The sequence below is a fragment of the Oncorhynchus nerka genome, linkage group LG23, assembly GCF_034236695.1.
Source record: "Oncorhynchus nerka isolate Pitt River linkage group LG23, Oner_Uvic_2.0, whole genome shotgun sequence".
Taxonomy (NCBI): Eukaryota; Metazoa; Chordata; class Actinopteri; order Salmoniformes; family Salmonidae; genus Oncorhynchus; species Oncorhynchus nerka.
In genome coordinates this window covers 39,360,359-39,387,914 of record NC_088418.1, presented here as the reverse complement: position 1 = coordinate 39,387,914, position 27,556 = coordinate 39,360,359, and the positions used below count along the sequence as shown (strand labels likewise).

The 27,556-nt window shown below is 45.5% G+C and overlaps 1 pseudogene; it reads right to left on the bottom strand.

Annotated features, from left to right (window-relative positions):
* Nucleotides 1–1,074: 1,074 nt before the first annotated feature.
* LOC115106084 (max-binding protein MNT-like) lies at nt 1,075–27,410 on the bottom strand (annotated as a pseudogene).
* Nucleotides 27,411–27,556: the final 146 nt, after the last annotated feature.

Below are 27,556 nucleotides of genomic sequence, written 5' to 3'. Positions count from 1 at the left end.
GTTTTCAGTGGCTATGATGGGAGACGGGCAGCAGGGGGGGCTATTGAGCAGGAGAAGAGCAGTCCCGGATGAGGCTGCAATGTTGTGGTAGGGTTTTATGAATGAATGACTAGGACCCCTGATGCCTGAGTGAATATTCATCTTACATTAGTGCGTCTGAGGAGATGAGAGAGGGAACGAGAAAGACTGGCCGCGGGTAGACTGAACCTGTGTCTACAGGTGACTGCTACCCAAAGCAGGCTCTGGCTGTAACAGGAGTCAGTGTCCTCGAGAACAATTCATGTATGAGGTCATCCATGGATCTGTCCCAAATGGCATCCTATTTCCTATTCACTTCCTATTTTGACTAGGGCCCATAGTAGTGCACTATATATGGAATCGGGTACAATTTGGGTGCTACCCATAAGTCTTGAGAGTTAATGTTCTGGTCACAAATCCTGTAGTCTGAATCAACCTGATCATGTACTCCTTGGTACCTGGGATCAATGAGCACCAACGGCTTCACTCGCTCTTTCTCTTCCTGCCCTCTCCGTCAGATTGTGATTTGAGTCCAGGGTTGCATTCAGTACGACAGAACGGTGTGCAACGTTGAATTCAGCGGAAACTGTACTGAACGACCAGTTGATAAGCTTTGTGATTACAGAGGCAAAGAGGGCGATTAATATTGTGTTGCTGCATGAGTTTTGCGATTTCAAATGGTCACACCCATATTGATCAGGCCACACCTCGCTATACTCACCAAACGGGAGCAAACGTTGAATGGTACAAATGTCACACTGTGTAGCAAATGTTGAAGCGAACTGTCGCACCCTCCCTCCCTCTCTCTCTGTCGCACCCTCCCTCCCTCTCTCGCACCCTCTCTCTCCCTCCCTCCCCCCTCTCTCTCTGTCGCACCCTCCCTCTCTCTCTGTCGCACCCTCGCTCTCTCTTTGTCGCACCCTCCCTCTCCCTCTGTCGCACCCTCCCTCCCTCTCTGTCGCACCCTCTCTCTCTCTCTCCCCTCGCTGTCTCTCTGTCGCACCCACCCTCTCTCTCGTGTCGCACCCTCTCTCTCGCCCCCTATCTCTCTGTCGCCCCCTCCCTCTCTCCCTCTCTCTCTCACCCCTCTCTCTCTGTCGCGCCCTCTCTCTCTGTCGCGCCCTCTCTCTCTGTCGCCCTCTCTCTCTGTCGCCCCCTCTCTCTCTGTCGCGCCTCCCGCTGTCTCTCGCGCCCTCTCACTCTCTCCCCTCCCTGTCCTGTCTCTCAGGCCAGTTTGAGTGTGCTAACAGGGAAGGGTGGTACAGTCACCATGGTGACTGGGTTGAGGACGGTGGTTTGTCCCACCAGCTGTGGGTGGTGATGGTGGTGGTGGTGGTGGTGGTGGGCCAGCATGGTTGTGGGCTTCCCCAGGGACGAGCCACACTGGCCAGGCACAGCCGCCCCATTGACCTGGGGCACGTTAGCGGTAGCATGGCTAGCCTGGACGTGGGGAAGGGTGTGGTGGGTGAAGGTGTGGGTGATATGCCCCAACACCGTGGGCTGGGAGACCGTCAATCCCTGGGGGTACATGTGGGGGGGCAGGGGACCCCCCAGGTGGGCCACAGGGTGGACGGTGATGTGTCCGATGGGCTGGGCCGTGATTGTCTGGTGGGCAGCGGCGGCGGCTGCTGTGATTGGCTGCGAGATGGAGGAGGCAGGACTGGGAGAGGGAGCGATGTGCGTAAGGTGTTTGTGATTAGCCGGGAGGACGTGATTGACAGCCTGGATGACGGAAGGGTGGGTGATGACTTTGGGTGAGACTTGGACGGTCGGATGGGGGTGAGGTGGGGGGCGGGCGATAGCTTGGGGGTGAGGAGGGGGCCAAGAGGGAGGGGCTGGTCAGAACCCCAGAGGAAAGGGTCTTGTGTGTGATGGAGAGGTGAGGAGTGAGGAATGATTTGGCCTGTATAATGGGGAGGGAGAAGGGTGGAGGAGGAGGGGAGAGGTCTTCATCAATGTCCTGGTCAAAGTTGTCTTCTCCTTCTGAAAGAGAGGGAGAGCGATTACTCATACAGCACATGTCACTATAAGAACACATCACACATATTGACATGTATGTCTACACCAGGGTTTCTGTGGCGCTGGACAACGTGAACGGGAAGATTTTAATATACCGTCCATCCGACAAATTTACCGGACCCATATGAATTGGGTGCGTAACCCATTAGGGCATCCACTCACAGTGCTCAGAATGACAGAAATCACATATAGATTATGGTCATTCATTTTAGAAGCACATGCAACTCCTGTATTGAAGTAGCCAATAAAACACCATTTTCAAACCAAAATGTAATTTGAGGGAAAAGTCCATTCTAAACAGTGAAACTGAGAAGAGCAGTTTGTGATAGAGATGAAAACGTGTTAAAACTTAGATTTGTTGTTGACTAGGATTGTGCCTTTTGGCTTCTGGACAACGGAAGAAAATTGATATGAAAACCAATGGAAGAGGAGAGAAATGGCACATGAAGTCTTTCATGGCGGCGAGTCAAATAGGCTAGGAAGTAGACAAAATGATAAAATAATTCAAATGATAAATAATTACTCCTGTCTATTAATAAATCAAATAAATCACCAGAAAGCATGACTTAGCCACAAAGGAATCGAGGATCATTAAGTGTTTTATATAGCTGTGGATTGTTTCAAATCACAAGCCTGTAGGCCTATGTCTATTTGGGATCACAGAAATCTGGGCAGAGTGCATGGCAATAGGCCTTGCCGATTGAGTTGCGGCTGTCCGTGAAAAGTATCTTAAGATATGTGCCTCGAGTATAATTTCTAATGTTGAGACAAGAAGAAGGGGAGGTGTGTGGCGTCGATAAGAGGTGAGTCTCTCTCCAGAATGGCTGGCTCAGCTTGTCTCCTGACAATTCTTGCACATTCACTGTAAATTATTTGCCCTTTTTGAATGTTAATTTTTGTTGATCAATTCCCCCATTGCATATGTCCCCAGCAGTAAACGTATGTAGGCCTAACGGGGAATTGACCAAAAAGAGAGGAAGGGGGGCAGTGAGGCGAGTAGAGAGGCGAATCAACCTGACTTGATCATGTTTTTTTATTTGTCGGTTTTCTGCATTTCGACTTAGTTGACAATGGAAGTTCTAGGACTACTGCTGCATTGTACTATAGGCTATGAGTCGCGCTCGTTTCCATGCGCTCGTTTCTTTAACTGCCAAAGGATCACGTGTATCAATGTCACGTTTTTTACTTTCACATTTTTACGATGAGCCACGTGACAATGACTATGAGAAACAAAAACGGTATTATTAGAAAGAAACTGTTCCAGGAAAATGTGCATATGAAAATCATGACTGGCACACAGATCGATAGAAATGGGAGGAGAAATTATAAGGTACCCCCAAATTTGAAACTCACGCATCGCCTATGACGTCTATAAAAGATTTGCCTCCATGTTTCCATGGTCAGATTTTCCTACAGGCTCCTATGAAGCAAGGTAAGTCGTTCCTGGTCAGATTTGCCTACAGGCTGCTCTGCTATGAAGCAAGGTAAGACGCCCCTGGTCAGATTTGCCTATAGGCTGCTCTGCTATGAAGCAAGGTAAGTCGTCCCTGGTCAGATTTGCCTATAGGCTGTTCTGCTATAAAGCAAGGTAAGACGTCCCTGGTCAGATTTGCCTAGAGGCTGCTCTGCTATGAAGCAAGGTAAGTCGTCCCTGATCAGATTTGCCTATAGGCTGCTCTGCTATGAAGCAAGGTAAGTCGTCCCTGGTCAGATTTGCCAATAGGCTGCTCTGCTATGAAGCAAGGTAAGACGTCCCTGGTCAGATTTGCCTAGAGGCTGCTCTGCTATGAAGCAAGGTAAGTCGTCCCTGGTCAGACTTGCCTATAGGCTGCTCTGCTATGAAGCAAGGTAAGACGTCCCTGGTCAGATTTGCCTATAGGCTGCTATGAAGCAAGGTAAGACGTCCATGGTCAGATTTGCCTATAGGCTGCTCTGCTATGAAGCAAGGTAAGACGTCCATGGTCAGATTTGCCTATAGGCTGCTCTGCTATGAAGCAAGGTAAGACGTGCCTGGTCAGATTTGCCTATAGGCTGCTCTGCTATGAAGCAAGGTAAGTCGTCCCTGGTCAGATTTGCCTATAGGCTGCTCTGCTATGAAGCAAGGTAAGACGTCCCTGGTCAGATTTGCCTATAGGCTGCTCTGCTATGAAGCGAGGTAAGACGTCCCTGGTCAGATTTGCCTATAGGCTGCTATGAAGCAAGGTAAGATGCCCATGGTCAGATTTGCCTATAGGCTGCTCTGCTATGAAGCAAGGTAAGACGTCCCTGGTCAGATTTGCCTATAGGCTCCTATGAAGCAAGGTAAGTTGTCCCTGGTCAGATTTGCCTATAGGCTCCTATGAAGCAAGGTAAGACGTCCCTGGTCAGATTTGCCTATAGGCTGCTCTGCTATGAAGCAAGGTAAGACGTCCCTGGTCAGATTTGCCTATAGGCTGCTATGAAGCAAGGTAAGACGTCCCTGGTCAGATTTGCCTATAGGCTGCTCTGCTATGAAGCAAGGTAAGACGTCCCTGGTCAGATTCGCCTACAGGCTGCTCTGCTATGAAGCAAGGTAAGACGTCCCTGGTCAGATTTGCCTATAGGCTGCTCTGCTATGAAGCAAGGTAAGACGTCCCTGGTCAGATTTGCCTATAGGCTGCTATGAATCAAGGTAAGTCGTCCCTGGTCAGATTTGCCTATAGGCTGCTCTGCTATGAAGCAAGGTAAGACGTCCCTGGTCAGATTTGCCTATAGGCTGCTATGAATCAAGGTAAGTCGTCCCTGGTCAGATTTGCCTATAGGCTGCTCTGCTATGAAGCAAGGTAAGACGTCCATGGTCAGATTTGCCTACAGGCTGCTCTGCTATGAAGCAAGGTAAGTCGTCCCTGGTCAGATTTGCCTATAGGCTGCTCTGCTATGAAGCAAGGTAAGACGTCCCTGGTCAGATTTGCCTACAGGCTGCTCTGCTATAAAGCAAGGTAAGACGTCCCTGGTCAGATTTGCCTATAGGCTGCTCTGCTATGAAGCAAGGTAAGACGTCCCTGGTGAGATTTGCCTATAGGCTGCTCTGCTAATCAAGCAAGGTCGTCCCTGGTCAGATTTGCCTATAGGCTGCTCTGCTATGAAGCAAGGTAAGACGTCCCTGGTCAGATTTGCCTATAGGCTGCTATGAATCAAGGTATGTCGTCCCTGGTCAGATTTGCCTATAGGCTGCTCTGTTATGAAGCAAGGTAAGATGTCCCTGGTGAGATTTGCCTATAGGCTGCTATGAATCAAGGTATGTCGTCCCTGGTGAGATTTGCCTATAGGCTGCTCTGTTATGAAGCAAGGTAAGTCGTCCCTGGTCAGATTTGCCTACAGACTGCTCTGCTATGAAGGAAGGTAAGACGTCCCTGGTCAGATTTGCCTATAGGCTGCTCTGCTATGAAGGAAGGTAAGACGTCCCTGGTCAGATTTGCCTACAGGCTGCTCTGCTATGAAGGAAGGTAAGACGTCCCTGGTCAGATTTGCCTACAGGCTGCTCTGCTATGAAGCAAGGTAAGATGTCCCTGGTCAGATTTGCCTACAGGCTGCTCTGCTATGAAGCAAGGTAAGATGTCCCTGGTGAGATTTGCCTATAGGCTGCTCTGTTATGAATCAAGGTAAGATGTCCCTGGTCAGATTTGCCTATAGGCTGCTCTGCTATGAAGGAAGGTAAGACGTCCCTGGTCAGATTTGCCTATAGGCTGCTCTGCTATGAAGGAAGGTAAGACGTCCCTGGTCAGATTTGCCTACAGGCTGCTATGAAGCAAGGTAAGACATGCCTTTATAATATGAAGTAAAACAGTCAGGTTTCAAACTATTAAGTAGGCCTGTGTTTTCAGAATGCATACTGCCTCCAGCTCACATTGTAAAGTGGTGGTGACGCACTGATAGCCTGTTGCCTGCACTTTAATGGTGAATGGGAGGCGTGCTTCAATTAGGCTACCAGTTGAGAAATAAAAATAGTAGGCCTAGTTCTTTTTAATTGTTCACCAAAACTTAACACAAGATTGCATTTCAAATTGTTGCACAATGAACGGGCTTTTACAAAAGCACGCGTTGTACTTCAGCAGCACCAGCCCGAGGAGCTGCAGGAGAAACGTCCTGCTCAAAATAGGCTCTGTATGCTGTGTACGTGTGACAGTTGTGTTGGATAAAAAAGATAGGCCACATGATGACTAACGAAAATACACACACAGCAATTTAATTCCACTATATTATGCAAATTAACCTGTAGACCAGCGTTTCCCAAACTCGGTCCTGGGGACCCTAAAGTGTCCCTGTTTTGGTTTTTGCCCTAACACTATACAGCTGATTTTAAAATAATCAAAGCTTGATGATTAGCTGATTGATTTGAATCAGCTGTGTAGTGCTAGGTGACCCTTTGGGGTCCCCAGGACCAGGTTTGGGAAATGCTGCTATAGACTGATAAGCATGACGGTCAAATGTGTTTCTGACGGAAACCCTGGTATGCACACAGCATGCTTTCTTCTGCAAATGTGTGTGTGTGTGTGTGTGTGTGTGTGTGTGTGTGTGTACCTGAGGCAGTAGAAGTAGAAGCCTGGTCGTCCTCTGGTTGTACGGTCTGTCTGAGAACCTTGTCTATCTCCATAACGTCCATACACTGACTCAGCTCGTTCTTCAGCTCAGCCAGTCTCTGCTGCGTGGAGATCTTCTCTCTCGCCAGACGCTCCATCTCGTGTTCATACTCCTTCTCCTTTCGCTTCAGAGTCTGGGGGACAGGGAGACACACACACACACACATACATCAGCATATGTAATACCAACACACTTGGTACACATTACCGTAAATTAAACTCATTCTCAAAGTCTGAGAAAAGGACATTAACACACTCCTTGCTCATAACACACATGCAAACACACATTTCACATAAACCAATAACAGCTGCCCAGAACTGACCCAACCGTGTGCGTGTGTGCACTCCAGACATCATGGGGATGAGAAGAGTAAACTTATGACAGGGAGCGAGGGGAAGACGTGATGGAGGAAAAGGGAGAGAGAGGCGTGCAGTAGTCATGCAGACAAATGGTTCTCGGACCAAGTTACTGAGTGGTCTGAGGGGCTCCTAAACACAGGCACACGCAACTCTCTGCTGAGGGGGAGTGAGAGAGGAAGAGAGAGCACAGGGTGGAAAGAAAGAGTTAGAGAACAGAAGATCACAAGATGGCGGTGATAATAGAGATGGGATAGAGGAGAAGACGGATAGCAAACAAACGAAAAAAGGAGAGAGAGGGACATCACATGATCCGACTACAGGGCACTGAGTTCAGTGAGCAAAGCGGTTTACTCTTAGCAGGCACGTGATGGAGTCCACACGCGAGGTCAGTTTCTCTCCCCACCCCTCCAAATACACTACATTCACTGCTAGCCAGGAACACGCCATTCCGGCTCAACATTCAAAGGGCTCCCATTTCTCTCCGCAGAGGTGTTACTGGAGCTTTGTAAGAGAGATATGTGTGTGTGTGTGTGTGTGTAGTCCAGTGATCAGGATTAGCCTATACGCTTCTACAGTCTGTGTGGTTTGTTGTACCATTAATCATATTGATAATCCTATATCATGAGAGACAAATCATTCATTTTTACATTGCATATTCATTCATCAATATCAGCGAAGAAATGAAACAAGTCATTTTGATAGCTATATGTATGATAGCCTTTCCTTCTCCCAGTGCACCACTGACTATTCATTGACCAACTGGCTCGGTGTCTGGTTGCGAGTGTTTGTCTAACTATGTGTATTGGTGTAATTGTGTGTGTTGGTGAACAGACCAGCTCAACACACACACCTTCCCGATGAGGACACGCATGGTGGTGCAGGAGAGGAAAATGCAGGTTGGTGTGTGTGTGCGCTCATTAGGTCTACTTGCTTCTCCAACACCACGGCAACAGCTGCCACACATAGCCGTTTCCTTGGTAACAACATCCACAAGGGTTTCTGCGGTTGAGCAGGAGAGTGACAGTTTATAAGGAGGAATCTAATTGGAAGATATATAAAGGTGGAATTTCATCTAAAGAGTCATGTAATTGGTTGTTTTCCAGCTTACTGATCCAGCTGACTACTCCCCTCTCTTCCTTAATCTCCCCTTCAATCCCCCTCTCCTTTCCTCCATCCCCCACTTCCATATACACTATAAGGCCAAAAGTATGTGGACTGGTCGTTGAACATCTCATTCCAAAATCATGGACATTTAATATGGAGTTGGTCTCCCTTTGCTGTTATAACAGCCTCCACTCTTCTGGGCAGGCTTTCCACTAGATGTAGGAACACTGCTGCTATAACAGCCTCCACTCTTCTAGGAAGGCTTTCCACTAGATGTAGGAACATTGCTGCTATAACAGCCTCCACTCTTCTGAGAAGGCTTTCCACTAGATGTAGGAACATTGCTGTTATAACAGCCTCCACTCTTCTAGGAAGGCTTTCCACTAGATGTAGGAACATTGCTGTTATAACAGCCTCCACTCTTCTGGGAAGGCTTTCCACTAGATGTAGAAACATTGCTGTTATAACAGCCTCCACTCTTCTGGGAAGGCTTTCCACTAGATGTTGGAACATTGGAATCAAGTCCCCGCAGCATTCAGCTATGAGCGTTACTGAGGTCAGGCATTGATGTTGGGCGTTTAGGCCTGACTTGCAGTCGGTGTTCCAATTCATCCCAAAGGTGTTCGATGGGGTTGAGGTCAGGGCTCTGTGCAGGCCAGTCAAGTTATTCCACACCGATCTCAACAAACCCTTTCTGTATGGACCTCGCTTTGTGCACGGGGGCATTATCATGCTGAAACAGGAAAGGACCTTCCCCAAACTGTTGCCACAAAGTTGGAAGCACAGAATCATCTAGAATGTCTTTGTATGCTATAATGTTAAGATTTCCCTTCACTAGAACTAAGGGGCCTAGCCTGAACCATGAAAAACAGCCCCAGGCCATTATTCCTCTTCCACCAAACGTTAGTTGGCACTATGCATTTGGGCAGGTAGTGTTCTCCTGGCATCCGTCAAACCCAGATTCGTCCGTGGGACGGCCAGATGGTGAAGCGTGATTCATTACTCCAGAGAATGTGTTTCCATTGCTCCAGAGTCCAATGGTAGCGAGCTTTACACCACTCCAGTCGACACTTGGCATTGCGCATGGTGATCTTAGGCTCGTGTGTGGCTGCTCGGCCATGGAAACCCATTTCATAAAGCTCCCGACGAACAGTTTTTGTACTGACGTTGCTTCCTGAGGCAGGTTAGTGTTGCAACTGAGGACAGACAATGTTTATGCGCTACACACTTCAGCGGTTCTGTGCTGTGAGCTTGTGTGGCCTACCACTTCGCAGCTGAGCCATTGTTGCTCCTAAACGTTTCCACTTCACAATAACAGCACGTACAGATGACCGGGGCAGCTCTAGCAGGGCAGAAACTTTGCAAACTGACCTGTTGGAAAGGTGGCATCCTATGAAGGTGCCACGTTGAAAGTCACTGAGCTCTTCAGTAAGGCCATTCTACTGCCAATGTTTGTCTATGGAGATTGCATGTGTGTGCTCGATTTCATACACCTGTCAGCAACGAGTGTGGCTGAAATAGACATCCTAATATGAAGTGGTGTCCACATACACTTCATGGCCAAAAGTATCTCCTACCACCCTCTAAGGTTCCCTCATCTCTCTTTGCTCCCCCTCTCTCTCTCCATCACTAGGATGGAGATCTCCTGCTGATACCCTCCCAGAGATCATTGTATCAGTGACCAGTGTGCTTCTGGAGATATCTTCCTCAAAACAATCACAGCACCTATTTTTGCAAAGCCTTCGTCATCATGATCCTCATCATCAATCAGCATAATATTTTTCATTTTGTGCTGGTGTGAGTACAAACCCTGCAGACTTAACACACAATTCCACAAACACATCCTTGTATAAATACACCCGGAACACAAACACACACACACACTGAGTAAAGAATTGGACCTCCTGCAGTGTTCTGACCACCTGCCGGCTGTCTCTATGGTTACCAAGTGTTCTAAAGGGCAGAAACTGAGAGAGGGGGAGGAGAGAAAGAGAGGAAAAGGGGTAGAGAAAGGGATGTATAACTGGAAAGAGAAAGCATGAGAAGGAAAGAGGGATGACAGTGCAAAAAAAAAAAAGAAACAGAGGTAGACAGAAAGAGAGAGAGGGAGGTAGAGACAAAGAGCTGAGCAGCAGCAGAACAGAGTGTGCTCAGTGTGTCTCTCTCACTCTGCCATGTGGGTGAGGGAGGGGCATAGCCAAGCGGGGCAGAGGGAGGGAGGGGGGTTGACGTCACTGAGCTCGCGTTAGCCATGTGCTCTCAACTCACGTGGCCAAGGATCCAGGAAAAGAGAGGGAGGGAGGGAATGAGAGAAAAAAGGAAATGGTAGCTTAATTAGAATACAGCTCTAATCGCTATGTTTTCTGTGAATTTTGGCTAATAAAGAAAAAAACATTTATTTGAATTGGGAGCGAGAATGAGAACAAGAAAAGCAAGATAAAAGGCAGGGGGAAAGAGAAAAGGAGAATGCACCACCCTAACATCACACACGTAGCCTACCTGTATGTATCGCAGGGCACTGCGTAGAACACTGAGGTTAGAGGTCTTCTTCTCATCTACGTTTGGAACGTTCTTCTTCAGTGTATCAAAACAATCCTTCAAGTGAGCTCTTCTGTTCTTCTCCAGTTTGTTGTGCACCTCTCTGGTTCCAGCTCTGCAAAACGCAACATCTGTATAAAAACTGACTTCCACACCAATTGTTGGTGTTCGATGACATGCCATCATGTTTGACTACACTGTGCGTGTTCGATTACATGCCATCATGTTTGACTACACCGTTCGTGTTCGATTACATGCCATCATGTTTGACTACACCGTTCTGTTCGATTACATGACATCATGTTTGACTACACCGTTCGTGTTCGATTACATGCCATCATGTTTGACTACACCGTTCGTGTTCGATTACATGACATCATGTTTGACTACACCGTTCGTGTTCGATTACATGCCATCATGTTTGACTACACCGTGCGTGTTCGATGACATGCCATCATGTTTGACTACACCGTTCGTGTTCGATTACATGCCATCATGTTTGACTACACTGTGCGTGTTCGATTACATGACATCATGTTTGACTACACTGTGCGTGTTCGATTACATGACATCATGTTTGTGTTCGACATGTTTGACTACACTGTTCGTGTTCGATTACATGACATCATGTTTGTGTTCAACATGTTTGACTACACTGTTCGTGTTCGATTACATTACATCATGTTTGTGTTCGACATGTTTGACTACACTGTTCGTGTTCGATTACATGACATCATGTTTGTGTTCGACATGTTTGACTACACTGTGCGTGTTCGATTACATGACATCATGTTTGTGTTCGACATGTTTGACTACACTGTTCGTGTTCGATTACATGACATCATGTTTGTGTTCGACATGTTTGACTACACTGTGCGTGTTCGATTACATGACATCATGTTTGTGTTCGACATGTTTGACTACACTGCGTGTTCGATTACATGACATCATGTTTGTGTTCGACATGTTTGACTACACTGTGCGTGTTCGATGACATGCTGTCATGTTTGTTCGATTACATGACATGTTTGACTACACTGTTTGTGTTCGATGACATGCCGTCATGTTTGTTCGATTACATGACATGTTTGACTACACTGTTCGTGTTCGATTACATGCCATCATGTTTGACTACACTGTGCGTGTTGGATTACATGATATCATGTTTGACTACACTGTGCGTGTTGGATTACATGATATCATGTTTGACTACACTGTGCGTGTTCGATTACATGACATCATGTTTGTGTTCGATTACATGACATCATGTTTGACTACACTGTGCGTGTTCGATTACATGACATCATGTTTGTGTTCGATTATATGACATCACGGTTGACATCATGTTTGATGATATACCATCATGTTTGACTACACTGTATGACATGCCATCATGTTTGACTACACTGTTCGTGTTCGATGACATGCCATCATGTTTGACTACACTGTGTGTTGATGACATGCCATCATGTTTGACTACACTGTGCGTGTTCGATGACATGCCATCATGTTTGACTACACTGTTTGATGACATGCCATCATGTTTGACTACACTGTGCATGTTCGATGACATGCCATCATGTTTGACTACACTGTGCGTGTTCGATGACATGCCATCATGTTTGACTACACTGTGCGTGTTCGATGACATGCCATCATGTTTGACTACACTGTGCGTGTTCGATGACATGCCATCATGTTTGACTACACCGTTCGTGTTCGATTACATGCCATCATGTTTGACTACACTGTGCGTGTTCGATTACATGACATCATGTTTGACTACACTGTGCGTGTTCGATTACATGACATCATGTTTGTGTTCGACATGTTTGACTACACTGTTCGTGTTCGATTACATGACATCATGTTTGTGTTCGACATGTTTGACTACACTGTTCGTGTTCGATTACATTCCATCATGTTTGTGTTCGACATGTTTGACTACACTGTTTGTTCGATTACATGACATCATGTTTGTGTTCGACATGTTTGACTACACTGTGCGTGTTCGATTACATGACATCATGTTTGTGTTCAACATGTTTGACTACACTGTTCGTGTTCGATTACATGACATCATGTTTGTGTTCAACATGTTTGACTACACTGTTCGTGTTCGATTACATTACATCATGTTTGTGTTCGACATGTTTGACTACACTGTTCGTGTTCGATTACATGACATCATGTTTGTGTTCGACATGTTTGACTACACTGTGCGTGTTCGATTACATGACATCATGTTTGTGTTCGACATGTTTGACTACACTGTTCGTGTTGATTACATGACATCATGTTTGTGTTCGACATGTTTGACTACACTGTGCGTGTTCGATTACATGACATCATGTTTGTGTTCGACATGTTTGACTACACTGTGCGTGTTCGATTACATGACATCATGTTTGTGTTCGATGTTTGACTACACTGCGTGTTCAATTACATGACATCATGTTTGTGTTCGACATGTTTGACTACACTGTGCGTGTTCGATGACATGCTGTCATGTTTGTTCGATTACATGACATGTTTGACTACACTGTTTGTGTTCGATGACATGCCGTCATGTTTGTTCGATTACATGACATGTTTGACTACACTGTTCGTGTTCGATTACATGCCATCATGTTTGACTACACTGTGCGTGTTGGATTACATGATATCATGTTTGACTACACTGTGCGTGTTGGATTACATGATATCATGTTTGACTACACTGTGCGTGTTCGATTACATGACATCATGTTTGTGTTCGATTACATGCCATCATGTTTGACTACACTGTGCGTGTTCGATTACATGACATCATGTTTGTGTTCGATTACATGACATCACGGTTGACTACACTGTGCATGTTCGATGATATACCATCATGTTTGACTACACTGTACGTGTTCGATGGCATGCCATCATGTTTGACTACACTGTTCGTGTTCGATGACATGCCATCATGTTTGACTACACTGTGCGTGTTCGATGACATGCCATCATGTTTGACTACACTGTGCGTGTTCGATGACATGCCATCATGTTTGACTACACTGTGCGTGTTCGATGACATGCCATCATGTTTGACTACACTGTGCGTGTTCGATGACATGCCATCATGTTTGACTACACTGTGCGTGTTCGATGACATGCCATCATGTTTGACTACACTGTGCGTGTTCGATGACATGCCATCATGTTTGACTACACTGTGCGTGTTCGATGACATGCCATCATGTTTGACTACACTGTGCGTGTTCGATGACATGCCATCATGTTTGACTACACCGTGCGTGTTCGATGACATGCCATCATATTTGACTACACCGTTCGTGTTCGATTACATGCCATCATGTTTGACTACACTGTGCGTGTTCGATTACATGACATCATGTTTGACTACACTGTTCGTGTTCGATTACATGACATCATGTTTGTGTTCGACATGTTTGACTACACTGTTCGTGTTCGATTACATTACATCATGTTTGTGTTCGACATGTTTGACTACACTGTTCGTGTTCGATTACATGACATCATGTTTGTGTTCGACATGTTTGACTACACTGTGCGTGTTCGACATGTTTGACTACACTGTTCGTGTTCGATTACATGACATCATGTTTGTGTTCGACATGTTTGACTACACTGTGCGTGTTCGATGATATGCCATCATGTTTGACTACACTGTGCGTGCTCGATGACATGCCATCATGTTTGACTACACTGTGCGTGTTCGATGACATGCCATCATGTTTGACTACACTGTGCGTGTTCGATGACATGCCATCATGTTTGACTACACTGTGCGTGTTCGATGACATGCCATCATGTTTGACTACACTGTGCGTGTTCGATTACATGACATCATGTTTGTGTTCGACATGTTTGACTACACTGTGCGTGTTCGATTACATGACATCATGTTTGTGTTCGACATGTTTGACTACACTGTTCGTGTTCGATTACATGACATCATGTTTGTGTTCGACATGTTTGACTACACTGTTCGTGTTCGATTACATGACATCATGTTTGTGTTCGACATGTTTGACTACACTGTGCGTGTTCGATTACATGACATCATGTTTGTGTTCGACATGTTTGACTACACTGTTCGTGTTCGATTACATTACATCATGTTTGTGTTCGACATGTTTGACTACACTGTGCGTGTTCGATTACATGACATCATGTTTGTGTTCGACATGTTTGACTACACTGTGCGTGTTTGATGACATGCTGTCATGTTTGTTCGATTACATGACATGTTTGACTACAGTGTTTGTGTTCGATGACATGCCGTCATGTTTGTTCGATTACATGACATGTTTGACTACACTGTTCGTGTTCGATTACATGCCATCATGTTTGACTACACTGTGCGTGTTGGATTACATGATATCATGTTTGACTACACTGTGCGTGTTCGATTACATGACATCATGTTTGTGTTCGATTACATGACATCATGTTTGACTACACTGTGCGTGTTCGATTACATGACATCATGTTTGTGTTCGATTACATGACATCACGGTTGACTACACTGTGCATGTTCGATGATATACCATCATGTTTGACTACACTGTACGTGTTCGATGACATGCCATCATGTTTGACTACACTGTTCGTGTTCGATGACATGCCATCATGTTTGACTACACTGTTCGTGTTCGATGACATGCCATCATGTTTGACTACACTGTGCGTGTTCGATGACATGCCATCATGTTTGACTACACTGTGCGTGTTCGATGACATGCCATCATGTTTGACTACACTGTGCGTGTTCGATGACATACCATCATGTTTGACTACACTGTGCGTGTTCGATGACATGCCATCATGTTTGACTACACTGTGCGTGTTCGATGATATGCCATCATGTTTGACTACACTGTGCGTGCTCGATGACATGCCATCATGTTTGACTACACTGTGCGTGTTCGATGACATGCCATCATGTTTGACTACACTGTGCGTGTTCGATGACATGCCATCATGTTTGACTACACTGTGCGTGTTCGATGACATGCCATCATGTTTGACTACACTGTGCGTGTTCGATGACATGCCATCATGTTTGTCTACACTGTGCGTGTTCGATGACATGCCATCATGTTTGACTACACTGTGCGTGTTGGATTACATGATATCATGTTTGACTACACTGTGCGTGTTCGATTACATGACATCATGTTTGTGTTCGATTACATGACATCATGTTTGACTACACTGTGCGTGTTCGATTACATGACATCATGTTTGTGTTCGATTATATGACATCACGGTTGACTACACTGTGCATGTTCGATGATATACCATCATGTTTGACTACACTGTACGTGTTCGATGACATGCCATCATGTTTGACTACACTGTTCGTGTTCGATGACATGCCATCATGTTTGACTACACTGTGCGTGTTCGATGACATGCCATCATGTTTGACTACACTGTGCGTGTTCGATGACATGCCATCATGTTTGACTACACTGTGCGTGTTCGATGACATGCCATCATGTTTGACTACACTGTGCATGTTCGATGACATGCCATCATGTTTGACTACACTGTGCGTGTTCGATGACATGCCATCATGTTTGACTACACTGTGCGTGTTCGATGACATGCCATCATGTTTGACTACACTGTGCGTGTTCGATGACATGCCATCATGTTTGACTACACCGTTCGTGTTCGATTACATGCCATCATGTTTGACTACACTGTGCGTGTTCGATTACATGACATCATGTTTGACTACACTGTGCGTGTTCGATTACATGACATCATGTTTGTGTTCGACATGTTTGACTACACTGTTCGTGTTCGATTACATGACATCATGTTTGTGTTCGACATGTTTGACTACACTGTTCGTGTTCGATTACATTCCATCATGTTTGTGTTCGACATGTTTGACTACACTGTTCGTGTTCGATTACATGACATCATGTTTGTGTTCGACATGTTTGACTACACTGTGCGTGTTCGATTACATGACATCATGTTTGTGTTCAACATGTTTGACTACACTGTTCGTGTTCGATTACATGACATCATGTTTGTGTTCAACATGTTTGACTACACTGTTCGTGTTCGATTACATTACATCATGTTTGTGTTCGACATGTTTGACTACACTGTTCGTGTTCGATTACATGACATCATGTTTGTGTTCGACATGTTTGACTACACTGTGCGTGTTCGATTACATGACATCATGTTTGTGTTCGACATGTTTGACTACACTGTTCGTGTTCGATTACATGACATCATGTTTGTGTTCGACATGTTTGACTACACTGTGCGTGTTCGATTACATGACATCATGTTTGTGTTCGACATGTTTGACTACACTGTGCGTGTTCGATTACATGACATCATGTTTGTGTTCGACATGTTTGACTACACTGCGTGTTCAATTACATGACATCATGTTTGTGTTCGACATGTTTGACTACACTGTGCGTGTTCGATGACATGCTGTCATGTTTGTTCGATTACATGACATGTTTGACTACACTGTTTGTGTTCGATGACATGCCGTCATGTTTGTTCGATTACATGACATGTTTGACTACACTGTTCGTGTTCGATTACATGCCATCATGTTTGACTACACTGTGCGTGTTGGATTACATGATATCATGTTTGACTACACTGTGCGTGTTGGATTACATGATATCATGTTTGACTACACTGTGCGTGTTCGATTACATGACATCATGTTTGTGTTCGATTACATGCCATCATGTTTGACTACACTGTGCGTGTTCGATTACATGACATCATGTTTGTGTTCGATTACATGACATCACGGTGTTTGCATGTTCGATGATATACCATCATGTTTGACTACACTGTACGTGTTCGATGGCATGCCATCATGTTTGACTACACTGTTCGTGTTCGATGACATGCCATCATGTTTGACTACACTGTGCGTGTTCGATGACATGCCATCATGTTTGACTACACTGTGCGTGTTCGATGACATGCCATCATGTTTGACTACACTGTGCGTGTTCGATGACATGCCATCATGTTTGACTACACTGTGCGTGTTCGATGACATGCCATCATGTTTGACTACACTGTGCGTGTTCGATGACATGCCATCATGTTTGACTACACTGTGCGTGTTCGATGACATGCCATCATGTTTGACTACACTGTGCGTGTTCGATGACATGCCATCATGTTTGACTACACTGTGCGTGTTCGATGACATGCCATCATGTTTGACTACACCGTGCGTGTTCGATGACATGCCATCATATTTGACTACACCGTTCGTGTTCGATTACATGCCATCATGTTTGACTACACTGTGCGTGTTCGATTACATGACATCATGTTTGACTACACTGTTCGTGTTCGATTACATGACATCATGTTTGTGTTCGACATGTTTGACTACACTGTTCGTGTTCGATTACATTACATCATGTTTGTGTTCGACATGTTTGACTACACTGTTCGTGTTGTTTGTGTTCGACATGTTTGACTACACTGTGCGTGTTCGACATGTTTGACTACACTGTTCGTGTTCGATTACATGACATCATGTTTGTGTTCGACATGTTTGACTACACTGTGCGTGTTCGATGATATGCCATCATGTTTGACTACACTGTTTGCTCGATGACATGCCATCATGTTTGACTACACTGTGCGTGTTCGATGACATGCCATCATGTTTGACTACACTGTGCGTGTTCGATGACATGCCATCATGTTTGACTACACTGTGCGTGTTCGATGACATGCCATCATGTTTGACTACACTGTTTGTTCGATTACATGACATCATGTTTGTGTTCGACATGTTTGACTACACTGTGCGTGTTCGATTACATGACATCATGTTTGTGTTCGACATGTTTGACTACACTGTTCGTGTTCGATTACATGACATCATGTTTGTGTTCGACATGTTTGACTACACTGTTCGTGTTCGATTACATGACATCATGTTTGTGTTCGACATGTTTGACTACACTGTGCGTGTTCGATTACATGACATCATGTTTGTGTTCGACATGTTTGACTACACTGTTCGTGTTCGATTACATTACATCATGTTTGTGTTCGACATGTTTGACTACACTGTGCGTGTTCGATTACATGACATCATGTTTGTGTTCGACATGTTTGACTACACTGTGCGTGTTTGATGACATGCTGTCATGTTTGTTCGATTACATGACATGTTTGACTACAGTGTTTGTGTTCGATGACATGCCGTCATGTTTGTTCGATTACATGACATGTTTGACTACACTGTTCGTGTTCGATTACATGCCATCATGTTTGACTACACTGTGCGTGTTGGATTACATGATATCATGTTTGACTACACTGTGCGTGTTCGATTACATGACATCATGTTTGTGTTCGATTACATGACATCATGTTTGACTACACTGTGCGTGTTCGATTACATGACATCATGTTTGTGTTCGATTACATGACATCACGGTTGACTACACTGTGCATGTTCGATGATATACCATCATGTTTGACTACACTGTACGTGTTCGATGACATGCCATCATGTTTGACTACACTGTTCGTGTTCGATGACATGCCATCATGTTTGACTACACTGTTCGTGTTCGATGACATGCCATCATGTTTGACTACACTGTGCGTGTTCGATGACATGCCATCATGTTTGACTACACTGTGCGTGTTCGATGACATGCCATCATGTTTGACTACACTGTGCGTGTTCGATGACATACCATCATGTTTGACTACACTGTGCGTGTTCGATGACATGCCATCATGTTTGACTACACTGTGCGTGTTCGATGATATGCCATCATGTTTGACTACACTGTGCGTGCTCGATGACATGCCATCATGTTTGACTACACTGTGCGTGTTCGATGACATGCCATCATGTTTGACTACACTGTGCGTGTTCGATGACATGCCATCATGTTTGACTACACTGTGCGTGTTCGATGACATGCCATCATGTTTGACTACACTGTGCGTGTTCGATGACATGCCATCATGTTTGTCTACACTGTGCGTGTTCGATGACATGCCATCATGTTTGACTACACTGTGCGTGTTCGATGACATGCCATCATGTTTGACTACACTGTGCGTGTTCGATGACATGCCATCATGTTTGACTACACTGTGCGTGTTCGATGACATTTGTTCAACTACACTCGTGGTGTTCCACTGTTGACTGGCTGATCTACAAATCACCTTGCATCCTAAATAACTACTCATTTATTATAGTCGTTATTATTATCCTTAGTCGGTGATCAGTGAAAATCCATGCAAAATGTATGCCCTCAAAAAGCGAGGACTCTCTCACCCTCCAGGTCGTCTCTTCCCGTCCAACCCTCTCAGGTCATCCATGATGGTTCCGTTTGGGCGTGGCTGCGTGGGAATGGCTTGCTGTGGAAGTAGTGCATGTTGGGAAGCGGCTTTGGTGATGATGGAGGTCGGGTACGGAATCTGAATTGGAGGTTGGGATTGGCTAGGGCTTCCGCCTGTCTGTGGTGTCATCGAGTTAGGCTCCGCCTTCACCTGGGCTGCCAGCTGGCGCTGGATTGGCTGCTGCTGAGTAGGGGAGGAGCCTCCCTTCATCACCTGGGTGCCTCCGAGGTGGAGCGAGGTTGCCGCAGCAGCGATCGTCGTGATGACGGGAAGGGGCGGTACAGAGGGCGTAGCTGTGACAACGGGTACCATGGGGATGACAGCGATGGAGATGGGGGGAGGAGGGAGGGAGAGGGGAAGAGGGTGAGAGGAGGAAGAGAGGTGCTGGTGCTGACAATGTTGTGATGACTCAGGCCAATGCTGTGATGGCCCCCAGGTGACATGGTTGAATCTGATTGGCTGGTCCGCACAGGTCACAACCTCTGCTCGTCTGGACTCTGCCTCCCGGCTGTGAAGCTCCGCCTTCTCTCTGCAACGCTCCTCCTCTTTGGGCGAGGAGAAGAATAACATATAAGAGGAAAGAGAGGGGGATGATGGTTAGAAATGTAGGCACTTCAAGGCTTCATCTCGTATAGCAGTACAAAAATGTAGTAGAATTCATATTTCACAGACAAAACTGTCTTAGGTGAAGTGGTGAACACCCCCCCACACACACACACACACACACACACACACACATAATGATGTCATCCTAGAGGCAGACCGACCGATGGGACGTGAGGACAGGGTCTTTCTCTGACAGCCCTTGGTCCAGGCCTGTGATAGGCTGGTGGGTTGAATGGGTCTACTCAGTGGTGTCATTGGAGCCGGCAACATGCGCAATGCACACCAAACACGGTGTAGCTGACACGCATATACACATGCACATGTACACACACAGGTCAACACATATGCACATCAGTAAACACAGCACACAGCAGACACACAGGCAAGCAAAATCACACACACACACTAGACAAAAGGGGTTTGTCTTAAATGAGCATGCTCAATGAAACGGCAGTAACCACAGATCCAAGGCAAACTTAGATGCACACGATACGAGGGATCCCACAGGCAAGAACACTTAACTAAAAAGGTGGCACACCACGGAGTTCACTCATGCTTAAATGTACTACATATCAAATATACACTGTACATACAGTTACAAAACCAACTGTGTGAACATTGCTAGAAGTTTGACAGACACACACACACACACACATTGAAAAAAGGCACAAGTTTCAGTTTGTTCCACCTGAGCGAGTCTGACCACAAGTCAGAGACCATATTGATGACACACCAAATGGGTTTGATGAATCGCGGGGAAGGGCTTTTGTAGGCTACAGTCCAATGGTGTGACTGCTGTCAGCATCCAAGGATTATCCAGTACATCCAACTGGAGATAAGGACGACAGCAGGGGTGTGGCCTACGGGCGATATGGATATCACTTATTATTGATATATCTACATAGCCCAATGAGGTGAATCACACTGCTGCTCTCTCATTTAGCTAATTGCACCTTACGGATAGTTTTTATTCAACCTTAATTTAACAAGGCAAGTTAGTTCAGAACAAATCCTTATTTACAATGAAGGCCTACCCTGGCCAAACCCGGGCCAATTGTGCAACGCCCTATGGCACACCCAATCACAGCCGGAAGTGATTCAGCCTGGATTCGAACCCGGGACTGTAGTGACGCCTCTTGCACTGAGATGCAGTGCCTTAGACCGCTGCGCCATTCAGGAGCACGTTGTTGTGGAAGGCTGTAAACAAATGTAGGCCTATGTCTGTATTTTAACCCAATAATGGTTGAATTGTAGAAGTTTAAGCCGCCTTTTCAAGCATTGTTTTTGCAACCAGTGGACAGCCAGTGAACAATGTGCTCTTGCAACAGCTGCATAGTGAGTATCCAGTCTGTGTGGAATAAACGTTTGAGGGTGTTCCTCCCTTCTAAACTCCTCCGTGGTATTGTGCTTTACATACGGGCAAAAATGAGTTTCATATAACACGACCATGACTGGGGCTTTTATTGCTCAATCTAATTTGTCCTGGGATTTTTTCCATAGGCCTAACATGCTAACATGCTAACATGCTCAAACACTTTTGATAGACTTTAAACAGCTGCAAATGATCAAGGTATCAAAGTGTCACCAACAAAAAACGTGAACAATAGGCCTATAACAAATGTAGCATATTTCATTCATTTTCACATGCAAATAGGCCGTCATTGGAAATAAGAATTTGTTCTTAACTGACTTGCCTAGTTAACTAAAGGTACAAAAAAAAATTGGGTAGTGCACAAAGCATGCCATTCCATGAGAGCAGTATTTATTTTGCAACTCGAAGCAATGAGCCCAATCAGTTCTTCATGACAACACAATCCTAAACAACAGAGTAGGCTAATAAGTCCTTTGTTTTGGGGTTATGCTCAGGTAAAACTATTTGGCTAATCTATATATTTCTAAATCCAATTCTTGAAGATCAAGTGGTATTAATTTAATTGGAATGACTTGAAATCTGACAGCCTAAAGACATAGCCTAATCAAATGAATATCTCTATTGAAGTAGAAAGCAATGAGTTAGAAGAATCCTACATAACCCATACATTTAAATGCAGCATACATTTATGGCCAGTTATGTAAACTCTAAAATAGATTTATCCTAATTATATATATATATATATATATAATTAGGATAAAGGACATATACATATATATATATGTATATGTCATTCAATTGGCAATATTCATTTTGGTCTAAAAAGTTGTCTAAAAGTAACTGAAAGTAATTAGATTATGCTAATCCAAAATTGTTACTGATTACAATTTTGGACTAGTAACTAATGGATTACATGTAGAAAGTAACGGATAAGTAAATGAGAAAACAAGAGGTAGGTTGGGAGGGAGAGATGGACCTCTGCATTGCAACGGGGAGGGGGGGATAAGCACACTTTCCAGACTCCCTGACCTTTCTCTTCCGCTCTGAAAAAGTTCTCACACATACATACAAAAGTTTGTGGTCGCCTTTTCAAATGACTGGATTTGGCTATTCATTTTTTATTTTATTTTATTTTTTACCCCTTTTCTCCCCAATTTTGTGGAATCCAATTGTTTAGTAGCTACTATCTTGTCTCATCGCTACAACTCCCGTATGGGCTCGGAAGAGACGAAGGTTGAAAGTCATGCGTCCTCCGATACACAACCCAACCAAGACGCACTGCTTCTTAACACAGCGCCATCCAACCCCGAAGCCAGCCGCACCAATGTGTCGGAGGAAACACCGTGCACCTGGCAACCTTCTGCTTCTTAACACAGCACCATCCAACCTGGAAGCCAGCCACACCAATGTGTCGGAGGAAACACTGTGCACCTGGCAACCTTGGTTAGCGCGCACTGTGCCCGGCCCGCCACAGGAGTCACTGGTGCGCGATGAGACAAGGATTTCCCTACCGGCCAAACCCTACCTAACCCGGACGACACTAGGCCAATTGTACAGCGCCCTTAACCACTGCGCCACTCGGGAGGCTAGGATTTGGCTATTTTAGCCACACCTGTTGCTGACAGGTGTATAAAATTGAACACATAGCCATGCAATCTCCATAGACAAACATTGGCAGTAGAATGGCCTTACTGAAGAGCTCAGTGGCTTTCAACGTAGCACCGTCATAGGATGCCACCTTTCCAACAAGTCAGTCTGTCAAATTTCTACCCTGCTAGAGCTGCCCCGGTCATCTGTAAGTGCTGTTATTGTGAAGTGGAAATGTCTAGGAGCAACAGCGTCTCAGCCACGAAGTGGTAAGCCACACAAGCTCACAGAACGGGACCGCCGAGTGCTGAAGTGCGTACAAATCGTCTGTCCTCGGTTGCAACACTCACTACCGAGTTCCAAACTGCCTCTGGAAGCAACGTCAGTACAAGAACTGTTCGTTGGGAGCTTCATGATATGGGTTTCCATGCCCGAGCAGCCACACACAAGCCTAAAGATCACCATGTGCAATGTCAAGCATTGGCTGGAGTGGTGTAAAGCTCGCTGCCATTGGACACTAGAGCAGTGAAATCGCATTCTCTGGAGTGATGAATCGCGCTTCACCATCTGGCAGTCCAATGGACGAATCTGGGTTTGGTAGATGCCATGAGAACACTACCTGCCCCAATGCATAGTGCCAACTGTAAAGTTTGGTGGAGGAGGAATAATGGTCTGGGGCTGGTTTTTTGTTGTTCTTTTTTTCCCTTTTTGAATTGTACAACCGTTTTCTCCCCAATTTGTAGTTGTGATTTTGTCTCATCGCTGCAACTCCCCAACAGGCTCGGGAGAGGCAAAGGTCAAGTCATGCGTCCTCCGAAACATGACCCGCCAAACCACGCTGCATCTTAACACGCTGCTCGCTTAACCGGACGCCAGCCGCACCAATGTGTCGGAGGAAACACCGTTCAACTGACGACCGAAGTCAGCTGGCAGGCACCCGACCCGTCATCGCTTGAGTGCGATGGGCAAGGAGGACCCCCCCCAGCCCTCCCCTAACCCGGACGACGCTGGGCGAATTGTGAGCCGCCCTATAGGGCTCCCGGTCACAGCCGGCGGTGACACAGCCTGGGATCGAACCCCTGGGGCTGTCTTTCATGGTTTGGGCTAGGCCCCTTTAATTCCAGTGAAGGGAAATCTTAACGCTACAGCATACAATGACATTCTAGACAATTCTGTGCTTCCAACTTTTTGGCAACAGTTTGGGGGAAGGCCCTTTCCTGTTTCAGCATCACAATACCCCTGTGCACAAAGCCAGGTCCATTCAGAAATGATTTGTTGAGGTTGGTGTGGAAGAACTTGACTTGCCTGCACAGAGCCCTGACCTCAACCCCATCGGACACCTTTGGGATGAATTGGAACGCCGACTGCGAGACAGGCTTAATCGCCCAACATCAGCGCCCGACCTCACTAATGCTTTTGTGGCTGAATGGAAGCAAGTCCCCACAGCAATGTTCCAACATCTGGTGGAAAGCCTTCCCAGAAGAGAGGAGACTGTTATAGCAGCAAAGGGGGGACCAAATCCATATTAATGTCTGTGATTTTGGAACGAGATGTTGGATGAGCAGGTGCCCACATACTTTTGGTCATGTAGTGTACATACATGCAACACACACACACACACACACACACACACACACACACACACACACACACACACACACACACACAGTTTCTTTTCAGCCCTGCTCCAGATTTAAAAACATGCTAACATTAATTACATAACTCTTTCATTGAGAGAGGGAGAAAGGTGTCCATATACTTTTAATTTGAAAAAAAGGAAGAGCTAGAGGGAGAGAAAAGGGGGGGTTGCCCTACTTTCCCCCCACTGTGACCTGTGCGCCAGTCATTCTGGCATGCACGTGGTGGTCGGGGGCAGGTCCTCTTAGGCACACGGTATGCATGTGCCACTAGGGGCGTGTGGATGAACTGACACGTCACCAGATGAGTGAAACAAAAAGCCTTCTTCCCAATATGTGGCGATAAATCACCAACCGTCGATGAAATATCCTGTGAATAACTGTGATTCAGTTCACAACCCCGTTAAACGGACACCCATGCTGTGTTTGACGTTTCACACACACAGCTGGACAGGGAGTAAGGTTGTGTGTGTGTCCCGCCCCGGAGTGTCATAAGATATCTGAGCAATGTCAGAGCATTATGTAAAAGAGAGAGCCTGCTTGCAGGAGCCTCTCCGGTTGTTCTGCTGCCTGCCACCGCCCTATGCAACCTGGTATCAGATCATTTTTGTATTATTCTGTACGTAGACACTCCATTTAGTATGATATGTTATGTTTTGTATGGTATGTACTAATTTGTGGATGTCCAGCACCTATTTTCGTACGATATGTTACAAATTACAATTCATAATATATGTTATGAATTTGCTAAACATATGATATGTTACAAATTCTAGTTAGGTGGCTAACGTTAGCTAGGCCAGGGGTTTGGGTAAGTTTTTAAGTTAACTAACATGCTAAGTAGTTGCAAAGTAGCTCAAATGTAGTAAGTAATTGAAAGTTGCTATTTATCAAAAATGATAAAGTTGTCTGTGATAAAATTTGAACTGACAACTTTTGGGTTGCTAGACTTCGCATTATACACCCACCCGTGTCTCAACCAACCACCCTTCTTTCGTTTTTGCCTTAAGTAACCATCTGTCTTATGTAACCATACCAAACATAACATATCATGTTAAATAGTGTCTCGGATTTATATAACGAATAATACGAAATGCTCTGAGACCAGATTGCAACATCGACCATCAATAGCCTTGCCAAAATTCTGCAATCATTAGTCTACTACTGCAAAACAAGCTACAAATATAACCCTACTCGACCTATCTTTTACGCCCAAAACATGTTAAGAATTTCCAAGAGTATAAAAGACTGAAGACTAATGACGACAGTACATGTAATGTACTGTTGTAACATAGTAACACGCGTGTGTGTGATCCACAGTTGCAACATTGTAGCAAGCAACAACACATGCTTTGGAGCCAACCCGAAACAAATACAGAAGCGTTCTGGAGTGCAGAACGCACGGCAATATGTCAGTAGATACAGCATAACTAGCCACACATAGACAGAGTGCGCATATTAGTAGCAGCAAAGCTATATATAGCTGTGATTTAACCCGGAAACCGAGGTAGAAAAATACCTCCTGCTCCCATATTGATAAATGAAAATAAATGCATTAGTCAAACTATAGAGGGTCAGTCAGGCTATGTTCATGAATGACCGATAAAGGGTCCATGAACAGGCTATTGAGTGAAAACGATGTTTCCCAGCAGGACCTAGGATGATCGGTGGGAATGCATAACCGTTCGGGGTTAAAGTAGGTGTGGACCCCCCCAATATACCGACCAAGCCTAATCCTGCTATTCCAAAGGTTTACCTAGACTGTGAACTCCCGCAGGCCCCCCGCCGGTTCCCACCTGAGTACCCCTTTCTTACCATGTGTGATCTGTTGTTGCTGGGCTTGCCATTCCAGATATCTGGCCGCTTCCAGAAGAGTATCGATGCTCATCGTGCGCCCCTCACCGTAGGCTACCCGATCGCCCAGGACAGAAGAAAAAAGGCACAGCCGAGATCCGCCGGGGAGCACTGTCTGGAACGCAGCAGACACGAACGCGCACTTTGTTTATTCCTTTCTTCCTCTCACCGGAAAGAAAAGGAGTAAAAATATATTCCTTGGATAAATGCTTTCTCACACGTAAAAGAGGGATTGCAACAAGATGGCGATGCGATCACGGGAATACATTACAAGGCGAATGCAGTCAGGGCCCGCCCTCCACGTTTCTACCCCTCCCTGTTACTACAGCCTGGGGTAAAAGACGGCAGGGTGAGCGCTACTGTATGTAAAGGACATCAGAACCAAACAGAGGGGTTATACCGCCTGTGGCCTGCTGCCTGTACACACTATAGGCCAGACACCGTCTCTCCAAAAGTCC